Below are 14539 nucleotides of genomic sequence, written 5' to 3'. Positions count from 1 at the left end.
CGTTGAAAAGTTCTTTTTTTTTTATAATAAGATACGTGAAAATTATTTACAGGACGGATGGAATTATGATTAACAGTTCTGTCGAATCTACATAATCATTTCATGGGAGCAGGGTTGTCGACATATCCATTTAGTTCATTACCATAATTAGGTGAATCTGAACCGTGGCTCTGTGTGTTTTCGGGGCTTATCGGCATGTTCATCGTCTAATCAATGCCATGAACCCTCGTCATTTCATTTTATCACTGTGAGAATTCGTGAGACGGGAAGGGAAAAGCCTCGTATAAGGGTAGCAGAATTAATAAATCATCCATCGATATAAAACAATTCTCGTATCGTGTAAATTAATGTAAATTAATTTATATGGTAAACTTGAAAGGATCAAGATATCCATATTTGTTGCAATGCATGCATATATGAATAATAAATGAAAATATACTTGTGAAAAAGTGAGTGTTTATTAAGTTAATTAAACATTAATTAATTCTTAAAAGTTTAGTAGTAATTTCATAGTCATATTACGAATTTATAACATTCATTGGAAATAAATAGGTAAATTAAATGAAATAAAACAATTTAATATTGAAATGTTTAACAAAAGGACAATCATCTCGTTTTTGTTAAGCATATTTTTGTTTAAAACAAAAGTGATAAACAAACTTTTTAATATTGGCAATATCTCGTTTATAGAATTAAATAAATTTTAATTGATTGCCGAACATTGATCGTTCGATATTGAGCAAAATGTATAAATGAAATAAATATTTGGATAAACTTCATTATGCTCGAACGATACTACATTATTTGTATTAAATTAACACGTTAAACAGATTTATCATGCACAGAGTTGAATATCATATTTGAATAACAAAAAAATAAAATAAAATATGCTACATTAATTATTAAGAATTTAACTTTGTTTCAAATTGTTCCTTATATTTTTTATTTCAACGTACAAAACAGGATAATAGAAATCCTACACATCACCAAAATCGGGGAATAGATACAAAGAGGCTGTTCCTTTTTAAAGTATTACAAGTTTTTTTTAAAAATGTTTTGTACGTGACTTACTTACTCCACAATGATTCTCATCTTATGCTATATACGTCGACGAATCTTCTTGAATTATAACTTGAATCATATTACGTAATATGTCGAGACAAGGTGACGACGTGGCGCCACTACAAATATTTCTTAAAGAAATAAGGTTCTATTGCCTAATATGTAATAACTCGTCAGCGATGCCTCTGGCACGATATTTTTCTCCAGCCAACTTCTCAACGTGTTCCAACGCTGAATGTGGGCCGGGCCACTTTTACAACGTCAGTTGTAAGAGGAACGAAGGACGAAGGACTCGAAATCGCCCCTGAGAATAGTACATCCTTCCCCTATACGAAGAAAATCGAGGATGGTGTCGTAAAAAGGAATTTACTGGACGACTTATGCTCCTATAGAAGAAAGGGCGGTAATAATACTAGCCAGATCTAAGATAAGAGTTCAAAGCACGAATATTCCCGTACAGTGTACGAATTCTTTAATTAGATTTACTTGAAATAAGGTCGCATGTTGAATTTTGCAATTTTTCTAATTAAAAAAGCATATATCTCGGATAATTTTGTAATTAAAAAAAATTTTTCGCTCGTGAAATACTATTTTGCCGAAGTTTATTCTATATTTTTCACGAATTAATCGCTTTTAAATTTTTTGAATAGTGTTAATTATAAATCTGTTTGTTGAACATTGATATTACGAGATATAATATGATCGATTGTTACGATAATTTATTATGTCTTTTTATTTTTGCAATTTTATTATATTCTGAGCAACGAACAATACTTAGAAACTATTTTTCTAAAAATTATAATTTTATAAAATTATAAAGAAAATATTTAGTAATTTTTAAATAAGATATTATTAAAAATTTGGAATTATTTATTTATTATTGCTAATAATATTAAGTATTTAATGTAAGAATGAAATTATTATTTTATTTATTATTATTTTATAAGTTTTAATAATCTATTTTTAATATATTTTTAATTAAAATATTTAAAATATATTATTTAACGTTTTAATTTTTCGCGCGATTTCTACTCAAGAATTGGCTTATAATGTCGACCAATCAGAAAGCTTCTAAGTAAACTGTGGCGCGCGACGTCATTCTCCTGTGGATAATCATCGCGAGAGGACGTGTATCGCATCGGCTTCGGTGATTCGTATAATTTTATTCATATTTTGTTACCAAATTTTGTAAATTAATCAGTTTTGTTTATTTAATAATTCATTTAACATCATTATAATAGTGAAATTAATTAGTGCTTTGAGTTTTTTGTGTTTTTTTTTGATCATTTGTGTATTTGATTGTGAGGTTATCGATACTTCGTAGTAGCTTTATTGGATCTGGGTTTGAATTCACTTGTTGCTTCATCTTAATATAGTTCTTTTTATACATTTATTTTACAATTTTGATTTTTATTTGTGCAGATTGTTGGAATAACATCGAAAGAAAAATGATTTGTAGCAAGCACATGCCACGACGATTCGTAGCTGATGACGTAGCTTTTCTTCAAGGTTAGTAAATTTAACAAACATTTGCTTAGATTAGATTTTTATAATCTTTTTATCCATATTGAAACGAATCAATTTGATTTTATTAAATTAAATTACAATAATACGTATTTCGATTTAATACGCATTTCAATCTAATACGTATTTCGACCTACATATTTCGATACTGCGTCTATTAGTAATATTTGTATATATTTCTCTTTCTTGTTCAATGTTTTGGTCGAAGTACGTGATAGTTTTTCGTTGTAACCTTCCCAAAAAAAATTGCGACTACGCGTTCGTGTTATGCTCGACATGTTTCGACATGTTTCGACTCGTTGTCGAACTGCGCATTTCTTTTCCCTTCGTTATTTGATAATCGAAATTGTGACGTGGCAGCTATCGATATTCGTGTTTAGAAATTTAGTATTTTTCCTTGAGATAGGTGATTTATTAGCTATATATATACGTAAAAGTACATATTTTTTTATTTTTTCATAATATAATCTTTCTAAAAAATTGGAAATATGCGTCATATTACATTCGTGTCGTATATATATCGTTTCGATATATTTCTATTTTTCCGAACTACTGCGCATTTCTCTTTGCTCATCCGTCATTCGATAATCGAAATTATGACGCGTAATTATCGATAATCGTAGTGTTAGGAAGCCATGTTTCTTTTGAGGTGCGTTTGTTTGCTGCTGCGTAAAATGTGAGTACATATTTCTTTTTATAGCTATATATTATTTATTATTCGTATAATATATTTATTATTCGATTAATACGTACGCTTATATTATATAATTGACAACCTTTCGAGTCTAAATTATTTGTGTTTTATTCATTTACATACTTCGTTTCATAGCTATACATGTATATATTATTCGATTAATATATACGTTTATTATATAATTAACAATCTTTCGAGTCTAAATTATTTATTTTCTATTCATTTATTTTAATAACGGGATCATTTATTCTATATCATTTCCAAAGAATATTTACTAAAAATATTTTCACAATCCGCCGAAAACCTAACCTATAACATACATTCCTATAACATACGTACATTCCTATAACACAACCTATACATTTTTATCACGCGAAACTTTTTATCGTTAGCTAATAGCTGTTATAACTCGAAATATGTATCTCTCGCGAATATAAATTGGCAATTAAAAGCAAAAGTTTCGAAACGGCACTTATGCGTGGATAGCGAGAAAGGGGTAACGGAAGAAAGTGAGGAACGAGTCAAAGCGACGTCTCTCGAAAGTTTCTCATTCTTGGAACTTAAGTTTGCCTTTCAGGGGTTGTTCAGGTAGGATGAGAGAGACCAAGTCTCTTCATCTGTCAGGTGCAACCAGTTATCGAGTTACTTAAAGCGTTCCTCTTCTCATAAACGTATCTTACGCTGCTTATGACCGCGTCAAAGGGAAAAGTATCACTTGACATTTACGTAATCCACGAACTGATTTTTTTCGTGTATAAAATTGCGTATATGGGACAAAATTCTTTTTTTTTTTTTTTTTTTCTTATTCGTGAAGCGTATTAATAAAATGCATCGTCTTAATTTAATGTGTTTCAATTACTTTTTATTTAAAAAAATTTATTCATTCTTGTTAATATATCGAGTTAACGTATAGAAATTACGATATTCTCGCCGCGAAAATTTTCATTCTCTAAAAGTTTAGGATATTATTATAGTCGAAAAATAAGCGAGTTTCCGCGTTAAATTAAAAAATAATTTTTAAAATATTCGATTGCAATGTAGTTTGTACGAGATATAGCTTGCAAAAATAATTATCATTTCGAAATCGGACAAATGGTATAGGTATATATATATATATATGACAAGAAATAGAATAGTTTGCAAAGTTAGCAAGTTATTAGAGAGCTGTGGCGTGACGACATTAATAATACCTTATTATCTCTAGATACAATTCGTATATTGCTCGAGAATAAATGGGAATGTAGTTAGACTCCACCAAAAACTATTTGCTTGTGTCATCAAGATTGTAGTATACATTATTCTTTTTTTATTTTTCCTTTTTTTTTTTTAATTTTAATCGCGATATTCTTTCTTTAGACGTAATATTAGATATTTTTTTTTATATTTTTAGACTCTTAGCACATTCTTCATAAAGAATAAATGAATGGTAAAGAAAGTTTCGCGTGTTGAAATTCGTAGAATCGCAATTTTCGCCGTGTAAAAATAATAAACGTAATTAGATACTTTTTTGGCAAATCGATGAATGTCTTTTTAATTGATTATAAAGAACAAATTTTCAAATTTTGTCAGGTTAACGGGCGTGAAGGAATCGGTTTAAAAGTTCGTTGGTTTGTTTCGATTTTTTAGATTAAAAAAAAAATATCGATGAAAGGAAATATTCGAAACTTTCGTGATTTCAACTCGCAATTGTACACACGTGTGGATGCGTATGCATGCGTGAAATCTTAGCGAATTTACGAGCGGCATAAAAAAGGACAGCGTATAACCGATACAGAATAGAACTTTACGAAGCTTTTATGAGCGTGCGCAAAAAATATAAAATTTATACACCGACAGTCATGAAAGGCACAATTTTGTCGCGTGCTGGTTTAATGCTTGGTTTTACGATTAGAACCATCCAGTTTCGTATATTAAATTCTACGCCATCAGTAAGCATACGCTTGTCACTATTAATTCAAGTTTATCGTATCAGGTTATGAAATCCATTTTAGAACTATAATAAATTCAAACTATTATATCTGTATAACGATTGAGAGTCGCGATTAAATTTTCCCCATTTAATATCACGACGATTCAAAATGTATTTACATAAAATTTTCCGATTAATGAAAATAGAGTTTGTTACATTTAATCTAATTGGCTTATTAAAATAAATTTATCACTTTAACATTAAAAAAAAATCGTCAAGCTCATAATAGATTTGTTATTCGTCTCATTTCGAAGCAGAATATTTTTGGCAGAATTAATTCTTAATTTGGACAAAATCAGAAAACATTCTTCTACAATTTTTCTCAAGTCAATCCACGAAAAATTTAACATCTCTCTTCTTCCAAAATGGAAAACTAATTATATTTCAATGCTCTCCAAATATATTCAGCTCTATTACACAACCTATCTCTCCATACGTGATCATCTCCGACTCTCAATCGTTAATAATAAAACTATATTAATCATCCTTTCACGCGTATTCGTATTTAGATCGAACAGAAATATCGTCCCAACTTGTTTCTCGAAATCGAAATCGAACGCGTGATAACCGATATAAATAAAATTACCCCGTGAAAACACGATTGCCACTCTCACCGATCACCAATCCTCCGTCTCCCTGCGATCGATCGAGGAATAAACGCGGAATAGGCGTGGATTTGTCGTTATTCGCGGCCGAGGTATACACATTCAAAAAGTTGGTCCCAGGTCCCGAAATGGCGGCGTGCATGGCCGTGCAGAATCAAATAACAGAACGCGGTTTGTTTGCAAGCCACCCCCGAACGGCCAGCAGGAACATACAAACCATTCCCCTCCCCCATCCACGGAAAACAGTCGAGTCCAGTCGCGAGTCCCTGCGACCCACCTCCCCCTCCCCCTCCCCTGGACCCCTTGGACTGTTGGACGGGACACGGCAATCAGCGCGAACGACAGTAGCAACGTTCACCGCATACAGATATCCACGGTTTTATTTAGGGCTTTCGGTTAGAAGGTATGGACAAGTACAAACACGGCCTCGTAGAGTGGAATACGACGAAAGGGTTGTATATATGTATATTTGTATGTATGTATAGACGTTGGATAAGCTGGTTTACACAGGTATACACAGGGTGCAAGTGTCCTGGTATGGCGTATATGTGGTATATAGTTGGCCTCCGCGTATCCACGAGCCACGAGTGGAAATTCATTTTAAGTTTAATGGGGATTTCGCGGGACTAATCCGACTCTTGAGCGATTTCGCCCACCGGGGAAAGCTTTAATTAAGGACTTTACCAGGTAGTCGACGTGTGCGTACACACACAGATCTCCACGACCTTCCCTCCCTCCCCCCCCCAAAGACGAAATTGTCCACTCCCACTATTTTATCGGATAAGAGAAAGATAAGGGCGGGTGCATAATTGAACAAATGATAGCCGCCAAACCGGTCCGAAATCCGATTTCGACCCGCGCTCATTAGCTCAATTGCATTCTTACGAATTGAATAATGGAATAGGCTTGTGTTAATTGGGCTAAAGGAGGGGGGGAAGCTCCTCTTAGACGTGTGAATAATATTTGGCGCGCAAGAGTTACGTTACTCGATTCGAAATCGAGTTGGTATCGTGTTAATTTCGAAAAATTTCTTATTCCCTTCTCTATTTCGAAATTTTGAAAACTTTAAAAAAAATAAAGAAAGAAAGAAGAAACGTTAAAAGGAACGAGGTTAAATTCGCAGAAACGGAATTAACGCGAGCAGAAGGAGGGAAAGAAAACGTCGTTATCAAATAAACCACCGAATCGACACGTACCGTACTCATTATCCGCCTCTCTCTAATAACCGCGCCTCTCACAAAGGCACGAAAATCTTCATCCGTTAGCGTGTTCGTTGCATAATTGACGGCACACCCGCGAGAGTAAATTCGCCTCGTTTACCTGTTCCGCTCGAAGCCGGCCACTTTTCACCGGCCCGTATAATAAAACGGTGAATAATTTTAACGAATCGACCCTCTCCGTTTAATTATAATACGCATAAGGGCAAGTAATGAGATTGAGCCGCGCTTGATACATCCCGTACGCAAAGTACGTCCTCTCGCATCTCTCGAGGATACGTGTATATATATATATATATAAACCCTTAAAACGTCGTCGAAACCCGTCGTTTCACCCCTTCCCCCTCTTTTACTCGTTGTGCACGCACACCACAAGCTTCGAGCCGTTAGTTGACGTTAAAGGGTTTCGAGCACGCGTTGTTTTCGTCGCGAAATCCGTATGGATACGTACGGTTACCATCGGGGAAGGTAGCCTTGTGTGTATCCTCGTGTATATCAGCTCGACTGAGAGGAACTTAATAAAGAGCACCGGGGCGTATTGCAATTTGCACGTATGATGCTCGTTTTGGCGAGTGAAAGCTTGTCCAGTGTGTGGGTGGATGATGGGGTGGTAAAAACGGATAGCCAGATACCCACGGGTCGTGGATGGGAAAATTATTAAATTCGTCGGATATCTCGTTTTCCTGTCCCTTTTCAACGTCCTCCTGTTCGAGGGGGGAAAGACCGACTCTTACGCTCGTTTCACTCTCCTCTCCCCTTCGAGTATCGGTGTCTTTCCTCGAGGATCGGTCTTTTCCTGCATCTGCAACTGCATTTCCCGGTTTTAAGATGAAATTCCCAGACGGTGAGTGGATATAGCGAGTCGGGTTTCAGAGTCGGATGGATGATAGGATGGCGGCGGCGGGGGGGTGTGGGTCTTACCGGCTTAAATATTCTCTCGGCCTTTTCCTCCGTCTCCCCCGGGAATACGTATTCTATTTTAATTTCATTCGTGTATTGAAAATTCTCGTGAGTGGTTTTAATGATGTTCTTTTTTACGTAAAGATTGCTCGTTTCGTTGTAATTTATCGTAGAAAGAGAGGGATACGATATTTTTCAAAATTAACTTGTATCCTTTTTCTTGTTTTCGAAGACCATAATTTATTGTATAATAATTCAGTCATTATAGAAAATTGTCTATGCATGATATTTTGAGTGCAAAAAAAAAAAGAAAAATAGATTTAGTTAATATTATTAGTCGGTCTTAAAATATTCGTTGTGAAAAGAAGCGTGATTCGAAGTTAGACAACTAATATATTTCACTATATTGCAATTTAATAATTTTCATTAACGTATACGATGATACTACGACGATTGTAACACGATATATCGATATATTGATAACGGAAGATAATTTCGGATTTTCGGCTTATTATATTTAGATATATATTTTGTAAAATAGTAAACGTTTAATATCGGAAATATCGTGATTCGTGTTGGAAAGAATTTTTCGATTCACGGACGGATGTAATATCCGGTGGAGTGAAAAATTCCCGCGTGCTACGCTGACGAGGATTCGTATGCACGACGACGAGAGAAGACTCCAAGTTTCCCCAACTTTTAATTGACTCCATCGTGAAACTTAACAGACACGACTTTGATCGTCTTCCTTTCGTTTATCCCGGCCCGCAATATTCCAGGGAGACTTGGATTTGACAAGTACGAGAAACGATTTTTACCGGCGCGCAAAAGTTTGACAGGTTGAAAAAGAAAAAGAAGAAGAAAAAAAAGAAAAAAGAAAAGAAAAAAAATTCAGAGGACAAAGTCTGCGAGTCGATGGAAAATTTCGTAGGTTCATAGGTTAAAAATTTTCGCGATAAATAATATTCAACGACGGTGGAATAATATTTTTAAACGCGTTAAAAATTAATCCTCTTCATTGAATCGAGATTTTCTTTTTTTTTTTTCCCCTCTTCTGTTACACGAATGTTATATATTTTTATCGAGTGTGCGGTTTAAAATTGAATTAAAAAATTAACAAGGAAGGGAGAGAATGAAGTAGAATTTCGCGTAAAGTTTTTAATTAAATAAATGGCCCCCAAACATTCAAAATTCATTATAATGTTGTAACATCAGAAAGTGGAGTTAGAGGTTGTTGGTTGCTATTTAATTTTTCGTTCATTAAGTGCGCTTCTCTTGCATAATCACTTTTAAAGCGAATTTTAATGGAAAGCTACTTTCATTTCACATATATATATATTTTCGCACTTGAGCTTTTCTTACAATTTTTATTACTGGTAGTAATGTAGATATACTTTAACATCTTTCGATCGTTTTATAATCATTTTTTTTCTTTCTTCTATAAAAAGTATCATACATTTCGATAGCTTAATGCAGATATTTAATTTTTTAATAATAATGATAAGAAATATTACAAGCGAGGCGTCATCAACGATAAGAGAAAACAACGGCGCGGATAATCTCGTAATAATTTTGCTTTGAAAACGTGAAATTTCAGATTAATCTCCTTCGTATTCTTAACTTTTCATTGGAACTTTATATTCTACATATTAAAACCGTGGTCATTCGCGGGGGGAGGGGGAGGGGGAGCTTTCCGGCTAGTTTACCTGGAAATTACATTTCGCGTTGCATGCATTGCCTCCCCTGCTGTGGACGGCTGGAATTACAAATGAAGAAATAGGGTAGGGATGGGAAACGAGGAAGAGACGAAAGAAGATAATCATATAAATAGATTGCAGTTCGTCAAGCAGAACGAAACTCCGTACAATTCTTTTGTCTGCCAACTTTTTTATAATTACTTTATTTTGTAATTTCGTCCGGCCATATAGAATGCAGGCATTTTTGCATGACTCTTTCACGGTTTGTAGTATTTTCTCCCACAAACGTTCGCATTTTCAAGCAAGGAATACGGTAAAGGAAAGACGACGCGAATTTATGGAATATATTATTTTTAATATAATATTTAGATTTGATTTTCTTCTTTTTTGTTATTCGATTCCTCGATGTTTCTAATATTTTATTTCGAATTAACTCTTCTGTAGCCAGTATTTATTAATATTAGGATTTTCAATATTCTCGAGAAAAATGTACAATCGGTATATTTAATATATTTGGATTTTTCCATATTTTTATGATATTCGGTGTAGACAATATCTAGATTTTTTTTAAAAATTCCATTAATTCCAAATAAAATATCCGTGCATTATACATTTTTTTCTTCTCTCCAAGGATCGAATATTTCGCTTAAAAAAATTACGCCGATTCGCTCTCGTTAGTCCATAATGATCGTTCGCTTGTGTATCGTTTCAACCGAAAGATTGCGTCTAACTATGGTGAAAAACAAAGTGCCAGGGAGGTGGAAGAGGAATGACGTAGAATGTATAGACTCCGCAGAACTGCTTCCAGCTAGCAAGAGGAGAAATAGGAGAAAATGGAAGAAGAAGAACTGGGCCAGCGTGAATAAATTGCGCCTCCGGCAAGAAGAGCGTTGGCTGCGTACAGTCTGACCGGTTAGACACAGCTGGAAGTCTGACAAGTTTCCAGGCTAATATTTGTAAAATACAACACGCAAAAATATACGTGCCTCTGCTCCCTCATTCTTACTCCCCGATTCAAAATTGAATGAAACGTGTATAAAGTAGATGCTGAACATTGAAATTTTTTTCTTTTTAATATGGAACAAATTTAGATCAATAATTGTTACCTGATCGATGTAGAATATCCATTCAAGAGGAACGATTTTAATAACAATGTGAAATTATGAGATAATAAGATACGAACATCTTTGGATTTTGACACATATTTTTAAAATTAAAGAAAGGAATTAATTTTAATCCGTGTTGGAAGAAAAAGGAATAATATTAAACGAGAAGAAAATCGTAGAATTCTGAGTTTGTTGAATATGAAAATGATTGCAAATAATTGCAAACCCTGTGAAAATCATTACAGCTTACAAATTTAGAAGAAAGAATAATATCACATAAAATTCAAGCATCATTCTAATGAAATGCTTTTACATAATTTAAAAACGATTCGTATTATTTTGTAAATGGTGTTGCGAACTCAAATATGTTAGATACAGGAATTATGCAGGTATTTACACGAAGAGAGGAACGTCAAGACAATGGGAGGCGAAAGTGGGCCAGCGTGAATAAATGGTACTCTTGATAAGAACATGGCTCTTGATAAGAATTTACAAGCCATTAGAATTTTGATACGCTCTGAATTTCATGTATAAAATTTCCGTTAATATTTTGCGTATTATCTTTCAAGATATATTTCTTTCTTATTCCCCATTTCTACGAAATTATTAAATTTTTAAATATCGCTGTTGAACAACACCATAGAATTATAAATGAAATCACAAAAAGTTATATTTGGAAAATTTCGTACTGCATTCGACGAAGAACTTTTTTTAGTTAATATCGTAAAATACGAGAATTATTTCGCTCTGAAATTAATAAAGAAACCTTTAAAAAAAAAAACGAGATCTCCGCAGTATCTCTAGAAAAGAACTTGAAACTTGCTCAAGGATTTCGAACTATCCGAGGGAACGGTAGAGTAAGAGTAATGTTTATGGAAGCAAGGAATTTTCATCGTCGATGGAAATGAAACGTTTTGCCGTGTTTATTCCTCCCCATTGCAGTTTCAACTTATCCATCCCTTGAAACGAAATTCTTTCGAGAAATAATGATTGCGCTTCCCTATCTTCCCTTACACCACCACCACGGTTTGGAACCCTATTAAAATTTGAATTTCAAGCACGGAGAACAATCCTTTGTCCTTTGGGGCCGAAGTCACCGCCACAGATATTGCTCTTTGTCATTTCTTCTAGGAATAGCGCTCGATGCAATCTGCATAGCTTCGTTACGAAACCGATATCGTTCCACGGAAAGAATATCGAAGATGAATCAAGTTACACATCAAGATACAATCATCTGGATCATATACGATCTCTCGAAAGTTTCATTTATACATAAATTTTCTTTCAAACGAAACATCGTGTCATAATATTTCGATAATCAAAATCCAAGTATAAACGATTTCCAAAAACGATTGAAAGCAGCAAGATTCGGCACTGTTACACGCTGCACACAATATCGCCGACAAGCAAATATCGCTACCGCCATCCAGTTGAGAGTTCAGCGGTGAAACAAAGGGCGATATAATAATAAAGCGTGTAAAGTGAGGCAAGGGAAGGGAAAGGGGAAGGGGAGAGGAGGCTTGGAAACGAAGATAAAGGGGTGGAAGGGAGATGGTGAAGGATAGTGTAAGAAAGTGGGCCACGGCGCGAATAGATTGCGGCTGGGATAAGAAACGGAGAGAGAGAGCCCCGTGTGTATTCCGTCCGGTCAGAGACAGGCAAGCGGCTATTTTCTCTGGAACCAACAGCTATCCAGCTTCGCAACCACGAATGTAACGGCACGAAAGCTGGCGCTTGCGAAATATACGAGCGGCCCTTGCACCACCCTTGCATGCCAACGTGAACGTGAGCATATAACTCGTGCCGCGAAAATCGAGCCGTACGAGCTTTAATACCCGTTCTTCCAACCTTGCCACCGCCTTTTTGATGCTCGATCGAGAAGGGGTGATTGCAATTGTACAGCAAGAAATACAGCAATGGACTTGTCTACTGGATTAGTTCATATTAATTATCAAGAGAATGGAAAAATGCGAAGAAATTCTTCAATTGTTATCCTTCTTTTGTTGTAAAAAGAAATAATGCGGTATGAATTTCCATAACGCAGGTGAGATCTTTCGAACATATTTTCTCACCTCTTCTTCATTCGTGTTTCTTTTTTATTATATAACGTTCTTCCGTGTGTGCAATCGAATTTTTGGAAAGCGCGATAATCACGCAATTGCAACGAGAACATCGTAGATTCGTGCAAAAGATAGGTGCTCGACAGCGTGTGAAGATTGTAGGCGCTGCAACGTGCTGCAAACTGGAAGGGAAGGAAAAAATTGCGACATGCTACTAGCCCCCCCGTCATGGAAGCGATAATACCTGCTTAGAGAGACGATTATATAGCGACGAGGCTGGCACGAGAACATGCATACGCCTAGTTGAACGCATGTAAGATACCGAAGTTACTCGTGGCCGATATCAATTTTCACACGGTTACACGGTAGCCAGAGCGCCGCAGGAAACGGTAGCTGAACTTCTTGGCTGCGAATGCTAATGTTATGAACCGGTTTACCGCTCTAAATCGATCGCCGGCTTTAGATACATGCCATGTTTCGTGATCCGATTCCGTTTCGAATATACGTATATGCTACTTGTAGTGGTTTTTAATGACTTTTCTTTTTTTAATTAGAGATCAGTGATTACTTTGATTCTTATATATTTTCGGAAAAATTATTATTTCACTTTTATTTTCAGCAGAAATATAATTTTCATGCTATCGTGAGATATTGTAACTCGTTTTGTGAACTCGTATACGAGAAATAATACGGAATTGGTTAGTAAAACTTTCGATAATCGTCCCATTTAAATGTCAAAATTATATTTTATATATATCTGAGTATCACAACTGTTGCTCTCTGTTCTTACGCTCTTTCAATAAAACGTTTAAACTCACGATCACGTAAACCAAGTTAAAAGTTACGAATCCTCGTCATGGCGTCTTCGGTAATTCTTGCTTTTGTTGGAAACCGCGAAGCAATCCCGACACCGGTATTGCAGCCGAATTTGATTAATCCCTTACTTAGTAGCGGCTTTGGACCGACTAAACAATTCGCTTATCAGGAACAGACGGTGGTTGAGAGGGAGGGAGAGAGAGAGAAGCGATGACGACGACGACGACGACGACGACGACGACGACGACGACGACGACGACGACGACGACGACGACGAGTCGAGGCCACGACCTCGGCACGTCACAACGAATCTATTCGGTTGTTACAGCTGTCGAAACTATGAAATTCAATGCATCGAATTTGCATGCTAATCCGCCTGTCGTAAACTAGGCATGTATAGATCGCGTGGATCCGTCTAAGTTGTAATTGAATGAAGACACCAACGTTGCCCAATGTAACCGAATAACTCGATTAAGACGCGTAGCTAACGACTTTAACAACCGTGTGTGTGTACACGGATTCGATATATGCATGAAGCGGGACAATTATTTTTCCCTTTTGAAATTGTGTCAAATCGATATATAGTCTCCTTCATCGTATCGTAGATTAAATATTTCTAAGTGAGCAATGATTTATCAAGTAAATCAATATAAATAGTTAGATATTCATCCTTTTTTTTCTTCTTCAGTGTGTATTATTTTTATGAAAAATAAGAGTAGGATAGAGTAGGATAGAGTAGGAGAGATGGATATTTTAGGAAGCAATTAAATAAAATAATTGTTAGATTTTAAGATTGCACAATTTTCCTATAGCTGTATAAGAATTTCTTTTTTCTATTATTAACGAGAGAAGGTTGATTTGAGTGACGAAGAAAGAAAAACAAGGAGAA

Source organism: Apis mellifera, linkage group LG6 (assembly GCF_003254395.2).
Source record: "Apis mellifera strain DH4 linkage group LG6, Amel_HAv3.1, whole genome shotgun sequence".
In the NCBI taxonomy this organism is placed as follows: Eukaryota; Metazoa; Arthropoda; class Insecta; order Hymenoptera; family Apidae; genus Apis; species Apis mellifera.
This window is presented reverse-complemented; position numbering follows the sequence as displayed.